Here is a 15,761-nt window from a genome sequence, read left to right on the forward strand (position 1 = left end):
TGAGCCAGCAGATGCAAGACCTCTCTCTCTCTCTCTCTCTCTCTCTCTCTCTCTCTCTCTCTCTTTTTCTTTCTGCCTCTCTGTAACTCTGCTTTTCAAATAAATAAATCCTTTAAAAATATTTAATGAAAAGGAAGGTCTGTCAAATTCCCACAATATGAGGGTACTTCAAAACCCATGGAAAATGGAATTAAAAGATAAATGTATTTTGGTAAACAAAACTCTTGCGATCCATGCATAGTTTTTTCATAATACACATTTTATATGTACTATTTGAAGTTCCCTCATATTCAGGGATTTCAGTTTTTTTCTTTTTGCACCAAAGTAAACTTGTCTATTAATTCCACTGTTCCATGAACTTTTTGAAGTACCCTCATGTACTTCAGCACCAGTAGGTGTTTGACAGTACTAGGCACAAGATAATGAGAAACAAAAGTATAACGTGTGCGCCTGCCCTCAAGCCCGTTAGTAGTACCAGAGCAACTTGGATTCTTGTTTGTTTTGTTAATCTCAGACATTTCTTTTTGGAACCTTGGTAGCCCTGATGACATTCAAAACCCTTATTTTAAATATTCAAGACAGGAAATTCAAGGCTCAACTGTAAAATAAAAGAACTGGTCTAATACTCTTTTCCTGACATACAGTCTCACTTAGAAGCCTAGTATGTAAGAGAGAAATGCCAAATCACCTGGGGCCCGGGGTGTCTGGAGGCTTGCCAGCTGGCGTCTCCTTATCCCCCAGCATCCCTACTGGTGCCTGAGATATCATCTTAGAGCCTCTAGGGGTTTCTGCAAGCATAGCGTGAAAATGAACCATGAGTCCAGGAACTGACATTAGGGATAATAGATACAAGGAAATTAAGCAAGAACTTCATATGATGGTACTTTGGAAAGTTCACTGGGAAATGGGATTAAAAAGGACAATTTGAGTACCAAAAATTTTGAGATCCACGCATAGCTTTTTTCATAAAATATGTTTTCCATGAACTTTTTGATCTCCATAAATGGCTTGAATTCTGAAATGTAACAAGTCAGTAAACCCTATGTAAAATAGTCTTTATCTGGAATAATGAAAAGCAATTGATAGCCTTTTTATTATTTTTTTTTATTTTTTTGACAGGCAGAGTGGACAGTGAGAGAGAGAGACAGAAAGGTCTTCCTTTGCCGTTGGTTCACCCTCCAATGGCCGCCGCGGTCGGCGCGCTGCGGCCAGCGCACCGCGCTGATCCGATGGCAGGAGCCAGGAGCCAGGTGCTTTTCCTGGTCTCCCATGGGGTGCAGGGCCCAAGCACCTGGGCCATCCTCCACTGCACTCCCGGGCCACAGCAGAGAGCTGGCCTGGAAGAGGGGCAACCGGGACAGAATCCGGCGCCCCGACCGGGACTAGAACCCAGTGTGCCGGCGCCGCTAGGCGGAGGATTAGCCTAGTGAGCCGCGGCGCCGGCCCGATAGCCTTTTTTTTAAAGATGAATTTCCCTCTACATCAGTGTCTAAAACTGCTAACCTAGGGAGGTTTTATTTCAAAAGCCACTCAGTAACACTTCTCATAAAACTATATTATTCTCTGTCAGCCTTATTTTTATTGACAGTTTTTTTTTAATTTTATTTGACAGAGTTAGGCAGTGAGAGAGACAGAAAGGTCTTCCTTCCGTTGGTTCACCCCCCAAATGGCTGCTACGGCCAGAGCTACGCCGATCTGAAGCCAGGAGCCAGGTGCTTTTCGTGGTCTCCCATGGGGTGCAGGGGCCCAAACACTTGGGCCATCCACCACTGCCCTCCCGGGCCACAGCAGAGAGCTGGACTGGAAGAGGAGCAACCGGGACAGAACCCGGCGCCCATATGGGATGCTGGCGCCGCAGGTGGAGGATTAACCAAGTGAGCCATGGCGCCGGCCCCTATTGACAGTTTTTAAAGACTTGTTTATTTGAAAGGCAGAGTTAGAGGGAGAGACAGAGAGAGATGGAGATATTCCAACGGCTGGTTCTCCCAAGATAGCCACAACAGCCAGGGCTGGGCCAGGCCAAAAATAAGAGCCAGGAACTCCATTCGGATCTCCCCAGTGGGTGCAGGGACCCAGCCACCTGAGCCATCTTCCACTGCCTACCCAGGCCCATTAGCAGGGAGCTGGTTTGGAAGTGGAGCAGTTGGAACATGAACTGGTGGCCATATGGGATTCTGGCATCACAGGCAGCAGCTTAACCCACTATGCCACAACACTGGCCCCATATTGGCATCTTTTGAACTCAAAAGAAGTTGAGGGAAAAGTTCTGATATCCTTTATTTCCATTCTATGCAGGAGTAAGGATGTTGCTCAGATTTACTGATCTCAAGTCAAAGGGCCACAGGTAAGGACCAAAAGGGACATGTCAAAAGGTATGGAGGGGCCGAAAAAAGGCCAAGAACTCTGGTGAGGAGAGCACAGTTGGTGCCGCTACAGTGATTGGAATGACTACTAAGGAGCTGAAAAGATCCAAGGCCCTGTTCAGGTACTTAAGTTGAATGCTTAACAGGAATCACAGAACAAATCCAGAGGATCTTGGGGCTGGCGCTGTGGTTCAGCGGGTTAACGCCCTGGCCTGAAGCACTGGCATCCCATATGGGCACCGGTTCGAGTCCCACCTGCTGCTCTTCCGATCCAGCTCTCTGCTATGGCCTGGGAAAGCAGTGGAAGATGGCCCAAGTCCTTGGGCCCCTGTACCCACGTGGGAGACCCGGAAGAAGCTCCTGGCTCCTGGCTTCGGATTGGCAGTTCCAGCCGTTGCAGCCATCTGGGGAGTGAACCATCGGATGGAAGACCTCTCTCCCTCTCTGCCTTTCCTTTCTCTGTGTAACTCTGACTTTCAAATAAATAAATCTTTAAAAAAAAATCCAGAGGATCTAGACCAGGGATGGGTTTGTGTTTGGCCTCTCTAGAACTGCTGCCTCAAGGCACTGCCCAAACCTTTGACACCTAATAGAAAGTGAGCCAACAGAAGAGTAAAAAAATCACTCCCAACGCAAGACCTGGGCTGTGGTGCGGTGTGTTAAGCTGCCGCTTGAGAGGCCCACACGCCCTATCTGAGGGCCTGTTTCATGTCCCAGCTACTCCATGCTTCCCATCCAGCTGCCTGCTAACGAGCTTGGGAGGCAGCAGAGGAATGCCCAAGTGCTGGGGTTCCTGCCACCCATGTGGCAGACGTGGCTGTTAGGCGCTCAGAACTTTATGCCCCAGTAAGGTGAACAGGCAACTGGATGAGGCAGGAGAGTTCGATGGCAAACAATATCAAAAGAGAGCAGAGGTGGAGAGGAGCACCAGCCAGGGACTGAGAGATGGCTCATCCCCTCTCGGATGCTGGGTGACGGATGACAAGGCAGTTGTCTTTTTATACCCCTGGCCTGGGCAGGGGTCGTGTATACATGCAATATCAGCTGGGAGAGGCTGAGGCAGAATCTTAGACTATGACAGCCCCAGGCTCACTATCTGGGACTCCATTTGCTAGGTGTGACATGAACTATTTCTGTGCCAGAGGGCCTAGCAAGTCCAGCACTGGCTATTGAATGCACTTGGAGAGTGAACCAGCAGATAGAAGATGTCTCTCCCTCTGTCTCTCTCTGTTACTCTTCCTTCCTTTCTTTTTTTTTTTAAGATTTTATTTATTTATTTGAGAGGTAGAGTTACAGAGAGAAAGGGAGAGACACAGAGAGAGGTCTTCCATCCGATGGTTCACTCCCTAGATGGCTGCAATGGCCGGAGCTGTGCCAATCTGAAGCCAGGAGCGAGGAACTTCCTCCAGGTCTCCCACGTGGGTGCAGGGGCCCAAGGACTTGGGCCATCTTCCACTGCTTTCCCAGGCTATAGCAGAGAGCTGGATTGGAAGTGGAGCAGCCAGGACTAGAACCGGCACCCATATGGAATGCTGGCACCGCAGGCGGAGGATTAACCTGCTGCGCCATGGCGCAGGCCCTACTCTTCCTTTCAAATAAATAAATACGTCTTTTTAAAAAGACAAAACCTATGCAATATAATTAAGGTAGTTTCTGCCACACAAATGCATAGGATCTGATCAGAATCTCCAGATGACGACAAAAGAATCAACAGAATTTTGAGAGGTTTCTGCAGTGTTTGATAAGAATAGCTATTCTTTATTGAGGGTATGCATACTATGTTATATAGCACCATGCTTTGTACCGTGTATTTTACATGGATTATCTTAAAATTACGACTGGGGCTGGCACAGTGGTGCAGCAGGTTAAACCCTGGCATGCAGCGCTGGCATCTCATATGGGCGCTGGTTCAAGTCCTGGCTGCTCCTCTTCTAACAAATTCCTTTTTTTTTAAATAAGATTTTATTTGTTTATTTGAAAAGTAGAGTTACAGACAGTAAGAAGTAGAGACAGAGAAAGGTCTTCCATTCCATCCACTGGTTCACTCCCCAAATGGCCACAACGGCTGGAGATGGGCTGATCTGAAGCCAAGAGCCAGGAGCTTCCTCCAGGTCTCCAAAGCAGGTTCTGGGCCCCAACTGCTTGAGCCATCTTCTACTGCTTTCCCAGGCCATAGCAGAGAGCTGGATCAGAGAAGGAGCAGCAAGGACTAGAACCAGTGCCCATATGGGATGCCGGCGCTGCAGGCAAAGGATTAATCTAGTGCACCACAGTGCTGGCCCCTGGCTGCTCCACTTCTGATCCAGCTCTCTGCTAATGGCCTGGGAAAGTTGTGGAAGATAACTCAAGTACTTGGGCCCCTGCACCCACATGGAAGGCTCCTGGCTCCTGCTTTGGCCTAGCCAAGCCCAATCATTGGGACCATTTGTAGAATGAACCAGCAGATGAAAGATATTCATCCTCCCTCCCTCCCTCCTTCCCTCCCTCTCTCTCACATTCTCCCTCCATCCCATATCCTTTATAAAAAAGACTTAAAAAATAAAATTACAGCAACTTTATGAGAGGGCAACTATTACCATACGTGTTGGACAAGCAGAGATGCTGAGAACTGGAGAAATTAACTTATTCAAGGTTACACAGCTAATAATTTATAGGACTGGAATTTGAACCCAGGCAGTTGGACTCCAAAGCTCATGGTCTGATCTACTACACTGAACTGTTTCCTAATGTACTCAGATAGGAAATAATGTTTCTTTAAAGGCTGGCCCAAAGTAACTGAAACCTGTTCTAGAGATAACATGGTACAATGGAAAGAACACAAGTTTTATTTACTTTTTTAAAGATTGTGTATTTGAAAGACAGAACAAGAGAGAGATCTTCCATCCGTTGGTTCACGCCCCAAATGGCTGCAACAGCCACATGTGGGCCAGGCCGAAGCCAGGAGCCCAGAATTCCATCCACATCTCCAACGAGGGTAACAGGGGCCCAAAAACTTGGGACATCATCCACTGCCTTTCCAGGTGCATTTAGCAGGGAGCTGGGTCAGAAGCATGGGGTAGCTAACACATGAACCAGGCCCTCTGAGATGGAATGCAGTGTCCCAAGTGATACCCTAACCCGCTGTGCCACAACATCTGCTCCAGAGCACAAGTTGTAGGGTGAGACAGAGCTAGGTTCAAATCCTGACTTGGCCAGTGCCTGTGTGACCTGCGGGAAATTGCTGAATCTCTCTGCTTCTCGGTCTCTTTATAAAGCTGAAACAATAATACCTACCTGATAGGGTTATAAAACAAGATCAGGTAAAGCACTTGGCATGCTGGACTTGAATGGTAGCTATTACTACTATTCTTACTCAGAACTGAGCATTTTCTATATCCCTGCTAGAGTCATTGTCTGGGCGAACAAAAGAAAAACAAGAAGTCACTTCATTAAGCTGATTATTTGATGAAGTAGCTGATCCAATGGAACATATATTGATTTTTTTAAATTATTTATTTATTTATCTGAGAGGTAGCCTTACAGACAGAGAGAAAAGTCTTCCACCCACTGGTTCATCCCCAAATGACCAATCGGAAGCCAGGAGCCAGGAGCTTCTTCTGGATCTCCCACACGGGTGCTGGGGCCCAAGCACTTGGGCCATCTTCTGCTACTTTCTCAGGCCATAGCAGATAGTTGGATAGGAAGTGGAGCAGCCAGGTCTCGAACTGGTGCCCATATGGGATGCCGGTGCCGCAGGTGGAGGCTTAGCTTACTGTGTCACAGCATGGGCCCTGCCAATGGGACATATAAAAATATTGGGTTATTTACCACTGTAAGTAGGAAGTTATTGGATGATTTTATTTTTTTAAAGATTATTTGAAAGGCAGAACGAGAGAGAGAGAGAGATCTTCCATCTAGTGGTTCATTTCCTCAAATGGCTGCCAACAGCTAGGGCTGGGCCAGACTGAAGCCAGGAACCAGGACCTCAATCCTTGTCTCCCATGTGAGTGGCAGGGACCCGAGTACTTGGGCCGTCTTCCGCTGCCTCCAAGGCACTTTTGCAGGGAGCTGGATCCAAAGCATGGAGTCACTGGGACTCAAAACCAGGCACTCTGATATGGGATGCCGGTGTCCCAAGTGGGGGCTTAACTCACTGAGGCACAACCTCTGGCCGCTAGATAGATCACTTGAGCAGCTTTGTGGAGGTTGGAGCATGGCAGGGAGAACAGTAGTCCGGGAAGAGACTTTGAAGGATTGAATTGAAATAGTGGAAGTGGAGGTGGGGAAGAGGAGACAGGAGGAGTAGCTGTGGGGAGGGAGTCTGGAGTGAGGTAGAGAGGGAGGAAAACATGATGCTAGGGAAGGAGGTAGGGTAGAGAATAACATGCCAGTGTGAAGATGTCTTGGAGTTCAAAGGGCAGCAAAAATGCTTAGGAAGAGAGGATGGTCATAGGACTGGTACAGAATTGGGCTGCACAGAGGAAGTCACACGGATGGCTGTCCTTCGTTCCATAACTCCAGTGTCTGGAATTATTGTGCCTTCTCCCCAATTTAAGGAACATAAGCATGCAGAAACAGTTAAAAGATTACTCACAATATAATAGGGAAAATTTAGAAACAAGCCAAATAAAAAATGATAAAGTATCTTTTTTTTTTTTTAAAAATGTATTTATTCGAAAGGCAGACGGAAAGAGAGACAAAGATTTTCCATCAGCTGGCTCACTCCCCAAATGGCTGCAACAGCCAGGGCTGGGCCAGGCCAAAACCAGGAGCCAGGAACCGTGTCCAGGTCTCCCACGTGGGACTACCAGGGTGTGTGTTAACAGGAAGCTGGATCAGAAGGGAAGTAGCCAGAGCTGGAACCCAGGCTTGGGATGCAGGCATCCCAAGCAATGTCTTAACCACTGCACCAAGTACCTGCTGCACCATTTGACTTTTAACACTGTACTTACATAAGGAAAGGAAGAAGGGGTAGCAGCACAAAAAAAGAGAAAGAAGGAAACAGTAGGGAACAATGTTTGTTCAGCTGTACTTCGGCCCTATAGTTATTTCCTGAAGGCTTCCACCATTTGCAGCATAATGTAACTTATCTGATGTACTGAATTAAAAGTCTAATGTGATCGAGATACCGCTAGATGTACCTTGTCACTGCAAAGTAAACATTGTCTACACCGCCTCCCTCCCTCCTGCACAGCTATCCGTCGTCATCCATGCAGGCCACACCAGCAGGTTTGAGGAGTGTATGCCTGTTTTTCCAGCCCTTTCTTTTTCCTTCCCTCAGGCAAGCCCCAGGTGCACTTTCTTCCTCAAAGCTGCCAGCACGTTAGGATTTTTTTGTTTCCGAAAAGATTAACTATGATCCCAGATTTCCCCAGTTCTCGCAAACCTGGACAAGCACAGAGGCCTTTAGCATTTTAAAGATTTTCCTTTGACTCATGATAGGGAAATAGCCATGGGACAACACAAATAATAAATACGAGGGACGTGCAAATTTATGAAATTTTACAGGTTTCTAACAAGTCAACTCTGATTCATATTCCGTTCCTTAGTGATAAGGTGACTAACCAAGATCCTTCTTGGTCTTCATTTTTTAAATTTATTTTTATTTACTTGAAAGGCAGACAGAGACAGGAACAGAGGGACAGAGATCTTCTCTCCACTGGTGTACTCCCTAAATGCCTGTAATGGCTGGGGCTGGGCCAAGCCAAAGCCAGGAGCTAGAAACTCAATCTGCATCTCCCATGTGGGTGGCAGGGACCCAAGTACTTGAACCATCACCTGCTGCCTCCCAGGGTGCACATCAGCAGGAAGCTGGGTTGGAAACAGAGACCAGGCACACAGGTTTGCGAAGTGATCATCCCAAGCAGCAACGTCATGTTTGTACCAAACACCCATCCCTTGGTCTTCATTCTGGAGTGAGATTTCATCACGCATCCCCTCCTTGACTCAAAACTCAGAAGCCAAAGAATAAGTGGTGAATTTTGTCCACATAAACGGTCATGAGCAGAAACTTCCATGAGCAGGAGTGGGCATTTGGTGCAGCAGTTAGGGCACTGCCTGGGATGCTTACATCTTCTATCTAAGTCCCTTCAGCTCCTGAGTCCAGCTTCCTACTAATAAACATCCTGGGAGGCAGCAGATGGTGGCCCAAATATTCACATCCCTGCCACCCATGTTGTGGGAGACCAGATTGAATTCCAGGCTCCTGGTATCAGCTTGGTCTGGCCCTGGTTGTTGTGGCCATTTGGGGAGTGAACCAGCAGATGGAAGACCTCTCTCTCTCTCTTTCTCTCTCTTTCTCTCTCTTTCTCTCTCTGTCTCTGTCTCTGTCTCTCTCCCTCCCCCTCCCCCCTCCTCCCTCCTCCCTCCTTCCTCCTCCCCTCCCTCCTTTTCAAATAAATCACAATAAATAATAAATTAAAGGGGCTGGCTGTTGTGGCACAGTGGGTTAAGCCATCACTGGCAACACAGGCTCAGATCCTGGCTACTCTGCTTCTAATCCAGCCCTCCGTTAATGATGATGACCCAAGTACTTGTGTGTCTGCCACCCATATGGGAGACCTAGATGGAGTTCCTGACTCCCAGCTTTTGGAGCTTGGCCATTTGTGGGGAGTGAACCAGTAGATAGAAGATCTTTCTCTCCCTGTCTTTCTCTGCCACCCTGCCTTTCAAAAAATGCATACCTTTTTTTAAAAAAATTAATAAATGAAAAAACTTTTATAGGCAAATTTAAAAGAAAAACAACAAATGGGGAACAAGTATTTCATAAAGGAATAATTCCCTTATTATATAAAGGACTCCTAGAAGTCAATAATAAAAGATCAATAACTCAATAGAAATGTGAGAAAAGGATATTAGTCAAAGTTCTCCGGAGAAACAGAGCCAATAAGATAAGGGCATTTATTATGGGACTTGGTGCACACAGTTAGGCCAACAAGTCCCGCGATCTCTTCCCTGTAAGCTAGAGAACCTGTGAAGCCCCTGCTGTCATTTGGTCCGAGTCTGAAGGCTTAAGAGGCAGAGAAGCCACGAGAATAAGTCTTGGAGCGGGAAGCCTGAGAACCAGGAACTGTAGTGTCCCTGGGCGAGAAGAGGGAGTCCTTGCTGGGAGAGAGAATCAGCCTGTCCTCTGCCTCTCTTGTTCTATCAGGGCCCTCAGTGGAGTGCATGCTGCTGTTCATATGGGTGAGGGCACACTGCTTTGCTCAGACTACTGGTTCACAGGCTCATCTCTTCTGGAAACGCCGTCACAGATACACCCAGACATCATGTTTTACCAGCCATCTAGGTATCCCTTTACCCAGTCAAGCTGACGCAAATTGACCATCATAGATATAAAGAGACAATTTGAAGAACTGGAAATAGAAATGGCTCTTGAACACATGAAGACATCTGTGTATCTAAGAGGAATAGAAAATCCTCTACTGAGATGTTTCTCACTGATTTGGCAAGGTGAAAGTCTGGTAACATACTGTTACAGGGTCGGTGCCATGGCTCAATAAGTTAGTCCTCTGCGGTGCCGGCATCCCATATAGGCACTAGTTTGAGTCCTGGCTGCTCCACTTCCGATCCAGCTTTCTGCTATGGCCTGGGAAAGCAGTGGATGATGGCCCAAGTGCTTGGGCCCCTGCACTCACGTGGGAGACCCGGAAGAAGCTCCTGGCTCCTGGCTTCGGATCAGTGCAGCTCCAGCCATTGTGACCATGTGGGGAGTGAACCAGTGGATGGAAGAACTTTTTGTCTTGCCTGCTCATTATCTGTAACTTTACCCCTCAAATAAATAAATAAAATATTAAAAAAAAACCATACTGTTGCATGTGGTGCAAAGAAACTGGTGGCAGTGTAAATTGGTATCACCTGCATGGACAGTAGTTTAGCAATATAATTAACCTTTATAAATGTGCAAACCTTCCATTCCAGATATCTGACTTCTAAGAATTCATACTGTGAAAATATCCCACAGGTAGCCGGCGCCGCGGCTCACTAAGCTAATCCTCCACCTTGCGGCACTGGCACACCGGGTTCTAGTCCTGGTCGGGGCGCTGGATTCTGTCCTGGTTGCCCCTCTTCCAGGCCAGCTCTCTGCTGTGGCCCGGAAGTGCAGTGGAGTATGGCCCAAGTGCTTGGGCCCTGCACCCCATGGGAGACCAGGAGAAGCACTGGGCTCCTGCCATCGGATCAGCACAGTGCGCCAGCCGCAGCGCGCTGGCCGTGGTGGCCATTGGAGGGTGAACCAATGGCAAAGGAAGACCTTTCTCTCTGTCTCTCTCTCTCACTGTCCACTCTGCCTGTCAAAAAATAAAAAAAGAAAGAAAGAAAATATCACATAGGTGCAAATGACATATAAACAATCGTCGTGGGGCCGGCGCTGTGGCATAGCAGGTAAAGCTGCCACCTGCAGTGCTGGCATCCCGTGTGGGTGCCAGTTCAAGTCCCAGCTGCTCCACTTTCAATCCAGTTCTCTGCTATGGCCTGGGAAAGCAGTAGAGGATGGCCCAGGTCCTTGGAGCCCCTGCACCTGCGTGGGGGACCCGGGAGAAGCTCCTGGCTCCTGGCTTCGGATCAGCGCAGCTCCAGCCGTTGCGGCCAATTGCAGAGTGAACCAATGGATGGAAGACACCTCTCTCTCTCTCTCTCTCTCTCTCTCTCCTTCTCTCTGTGTGTAACTCTGTCAAATAAATAAACATTTAAAAAAAATTTTTAAATGAACAATATTTGTAGTAGAAAGGAACTGGAAATAATCCAAGTGTCACTCAATAAGATACTTGTTAAACAAAACTAACTACACAGAAATAAAATAGAATGAGCAAACTATTTATGTACCATTATAGACTGAGCTCCAGTACACATTCAAGGGGCTGGCATTGTGGCACAAAAGGTTAAGCCGCTGCTTGCAATGCCGGCATCCCATATCAGAGTGTCAGTTCAAGTCCCAGCTGCTCTGCTTCTGATCCAGCTCCCTGCTAATGTGTTTGGGAAAGCAGCAAATGATGGCCCAACCATTTGGGCCCCTGCCATTCATGTGGAAAACCTGGAGGAAGCTCCTTGCTCCTGGCTTCTACCTGGTCCAGCGCTGGCCTTTGCAGCCATTTGGGGAGCAAAGCAGCAGATTGGAGATCTCATTTTCTCTCTGTCTCTCCCTCTCTTTCTGTCATTCTGCTTTTCAGATAAATAAAATCTTTTAAGAAAAGATTCAAGACAGTATGCAGGAGCAGGTGTTTAGCCTTGCAGTTAAGACACCCATGTCCCACATCAGAATACCTGGATTTTATCTTCAGCTCCATCTCCTGATTCCAACTTCCTGCTGATGGAGACAGCAGCAATGGCTCAAATGATTGGATTCCTGCCATCCACATGGGAGACCTGGATTGTTCTCCTGGCCTCTGGCTTCAGCCCTGGCCATTTTGTGGGCATTGGGGCATGAACCAGCAGATGGGAGCTCTTTCTCTCTCTGACTCTCAAATAAAATAAATAAATAATAAAAAAACACTTCCCTTTAAAAAAAATAAGTGTGCTTTTCTTGCACAAAAAAAGAGGTTAAGCACTGCGATATAGCGGGAAAGCCCCTGCCTGCAGTGCTGGCATCCCATATGGGCTCGGTTCAAGTCCTGGCCGCTCCACTTCTGATCCAGCTCCCTGCTAATTCAGCTCCCTGGGAAAGCAGCAGAAGATGGTCCAAGTCCCTGGGCCCCTGCACTCACATGGGAGATCCAAAAGAAGTTCCTGGCTCCTGGCTTTGGCCTGGCCCAGCCCTGTCTGTTGTAGTCACTTAGGGAATGAACCAGCAGATGGAAGATTCGCTTCCTACTCCCCCACTCCCCTCCCCTCGTGTAACTGTGACTTTCAAATAAACAAATATTTTTTAAAAAAGAGGGAATTAAAATATATGTACCCATATTTGCATAAATATGCATATTTATCTCTTTTTTGCATATTTATCTCTTGAAGGTTACTGTTAAAACTAGTTGCTTCTGGAGAAAGGAATTGAGTGGTTGGAGGTAGGTGTGGGAGGGAGACATTTAACTATGTATCTTTTTTTCTGTGCCTTTGAAATTTTTTAAAAAGATTTATTTATTTGCTTGAAAGGCAGAGTTACAGACAGGGAAAGACAGAGAGAGGTCTTCCATCTACTGGTTCATTCCTCAATTGGCCGCAACAGCTGGAGATGGGCCCATCTGAAGCCAGGAGCCAAGGTCTTCCTGCGGGTCTCCCACGTGGGTGCAAGGACTTGGGCCATCTTCCACTGCTTTCCCAGGCCACAGCAGAGAGCTGGATTGGAAGTGGAGCAGCCGGGACTTGAACTGATGCCCATTTGAGATTGCCGGTGTTGCAGACAGCGGCTTTACCCACTACGCCACAGCACCGACCCCTCTAGTGTTTTTAGCACATGTTTTAGGAAGGTTACAATTGCCTGAGTGCTGAGGACTGAAAAAGGACAAGACTGAAAATGGAGACCTTGAGATAGCCAGGCTGGGTTCTGAGGACTATGTGTGAGCAGTAAGAGGAAAATGAGGGTGACTAACCACCCCAGACTCACCAGGTACAGCGTGTTCTTTACCCATATTTGATGGCATGTTTGTTTCGGAAATGTGTGACAGGAAATTCATTACTCTCGCCTTTCTAAGAAGCATGCCAATCAGCTTTTATTTTTGTAGCGGAGCTCACCCAAACAAGTTGAGAACCATTAATCTGATGAATTTTCTCATAGGCATCCATAACGTATGCATGCACATGTGTGAAATGCCTCTTTCTCCTCACCCTCACTCTCCTCCATTTCAAGAAAGTCTTTTTTTCAGTAAGCTAGAAAGAAATCTGGTATTCTGCCAAGTGTGAGAAGATTGTATTAAAGAGAAAAAAAGAGACAAGGGACCTCAGGTTACTCATGGGAAGCTGACAATTTTGTTTTCTTTTTCAGACAAGTGAAAGTCTTCAGTGATGAAATAAGGCAGATTCTTCTGTGAGAGAAAGGTGGATGTCCTTCTAAATAAAAGGATGAACGTCTAAGCCAATGCTCTCTGCCATCCTAAAATTATTTTCCTTTGAATATAGTTGTTGATGTTCATTCCTGCTAAGATGGTAGCCAGAATAACCTGAAAGTGTGCCCACACTGCAAAACACTTAGAAATCCCAGGTCAAAACTAAAATTCTTTTATCAGTGGACAGCTAAGCTCCCAAGTGAGTAAAGGAAATCTCAGGAATCAAAACTCCAAGTGGACAGTGGAAAACTTGAGCATTGGGTGGGAGTGGAAACCTCGGTTGCTCCACTGCTGGGGTGTAGGCAGCTTGGTAAGCTGCTTAGGTTCTGATGGCCTGGCAGAGGTAGGAGACAGAGCCTTGGGCTCAAGGGAAGCAGAGGGCTGGAACTGAGACATCTGTAGAAAGTTAGGGCTTTCAAAGGACTCCGCCTTCAAGAAGAGTGGACTGGACAAAAATCCATTCACTAGCCTAGAGAGACAATCTGGGCTCCAGGAAGATAGGAAAAAACGTTCCCCTGTGAGGACCTGTAAGCTCAGGCGTGCTTGCGCGTGGGTTTCGGATACTGCTGCGGGGTCCGGAAGCCGACCGGGCCAAAAAGGAGCATACAGGATTCCTAGCCTTGGCTGTCTCTTGGACTGCCTGGCAGAAGCAACATAAAACATCTCCAGGAAAATGTATGCTTCACAAGATCCCCACAGGTAAAATCTCACTGAGTAGAACTTACAATAAAAAGTTACGAAACTGGGGCAACCATTGTGGTGCAGTGGGTTAAGCTTCCACTGAGACATCCACATCCCATGTTGGGTAGAGCACTGTTGGAGAGCCCACTGCTCCACTTCCAATCCAGCTTCCTGCTAATGTGCTTGGAAAGGCAGTGGAAGATGGCCCAAGTGCTTGGACCCCCTCCATTCATGTAGAAGACCCAAATGCAGTTTCTGGTTCCTGGCTTCAGCCTGGCCCAGACCTGGCTGTTGTAGACATTTGGGGAGTAAACCACTGGATGCAAAATCAATCTCTCTCTCTCTCTCTCTCTCAAGATTTATTTATTTATTTGAAAGGCAGTATCCCAGAGAGAGAGAAGGAGAGAAGAAGAGACAAAGATCTTCCATCTGCTAGTTTACTCTCCTATGGGATGACGGGATCACAGGCCCACTATTCCACAACACTGGCCCCTATTTTTTCAATCTTTTATCCATGCATGTTTATATGTGTTACAAACATTTGAAATCCAAATAATAATATATATATTGTTTAAAATATTTGTTTCAAAGAGAGAGAATATGAATTTTCCATCTGCTGGTTCATTCCCCAAATGGCCACAACAGCTGGGGCAGGGCACGGCCAGGCCAAGACCAAGAGCCAGAAACTCCATTCGGGTCTCCCACATGAATGGCAGGGACGCAAGCACTTGGACCATCTTCTGCTACCTTCCCAACTGCATTAGCAGTGAGCCACTGGCTCAGAAGCGGAGCAGCAAGGACTCGAACCATGGCTCCTATATGAGATGCTGGCATCACAAGCTGCAGCTTCACCTGTTGCTCCACAGTGCCAGCCCCTACACACATAATGCTGTGTTCTACTTTTTTAACTTCCTGTTTTACCGTAAGTGCTACCCTATGTCATTCAGCAGCAGCAGCAGTCATGGTATCAGTAACAGCCAAGATTTTAGTGTTGTGGGTTCTGAAGCCAGAGTTTCTGGTTTGAGTTATATGGTTATATATTATGTTGTACTGCTGTTATGTGTATTAGGCATGCTTTAAATTCATACATTGATATTGTTTTATCTATAGTTATACAGTACGGATATTATCCAGGTTTTTTTCTTCTTTTTATTATTAGAGAGACAGAGAGAAAGGTCCTCCTTCTGTTGGTTCACCCCCCAAATGGCCGCTATGGCCGGTGCTGCACAGATCCGAAGCCAGGAGCCAGGTGCTTCCTCCTGGTCTCCCATGGGGTGCAGGGCCCAAGCACTTGGGCCATCCTCCACTGCCCTCCCGGGCCACAGCAGAGAGCTGGACTGGAAGAGGAGCAACCGGGACAGAACCAGCGCCCTGACCGGGACTAGAACCCAGGGTGCCGGCGCCGCAGGCAGAGGATTAGCCTAGTGAGCTGTGGCACCGGCCGATATTATCCAGTTTTATCATTCACATTTTAATAAAATTTTTATTTTAGAATAGCTTTAGAGTTATAGAAAAGTTGTGAAGATTGTATGAAGAGTGCTCATATACCCCTCCCCCCCCACACACACCCCAGTTTCCCGTATTCTTAGCACCTTACATTGATTGCTATGCTGCATTTGTCACAATTAATGAACCAATAGTGATACATTATTGTTAACTAAAGTCCATACTTTATTCAGAGACTATGGAAATGGTTTTTACCTAATGTCCTTCTTTGGTCACCGGGATTCTATCCAGAACACCATTTTATTTGTCATTTGTC

At 46.9% G+C, this 15,761-nt stretch overlaps 1 long non-coding RNA gene across 1 annotated transcript; it reads left to right on the plus strand.

Moving 5' to 3' along the window:
* The first annotated feature begins 2,293 nt into the window (after positions 1-2,293).
* On the plus strand, positions 2,294-10,145 carry LOC138847627 (uncharacterized). Its single transcript, XR_011385525.1, has 2 exons — positions 2,294-2,344; positions 9,493-10,145. It is a non-coding gene; the product is annotated as an uncharacterized lncRNA (long non-coding RNA).
* The last annotated feature ends 5,616 nt before the right edge of the window (positions 10,146-15,761 follow it).

The sequence above is a fragment of the Oryctolagus cuniculus genome, chromosome X (genome assembly GCF_964237555.1).
Source record: "Oryctolagus cuniculus chromosome X, mOryCun1.1, whole genome shotgun sequence".
In the NCBI taxonomy this organism is placed as follows: Eukaryota; Metazoa; Chordata; class Mammalia; order Lagomorpha; family Leporidae; genus Oryctolagus; species Oryctolagus cuniculus.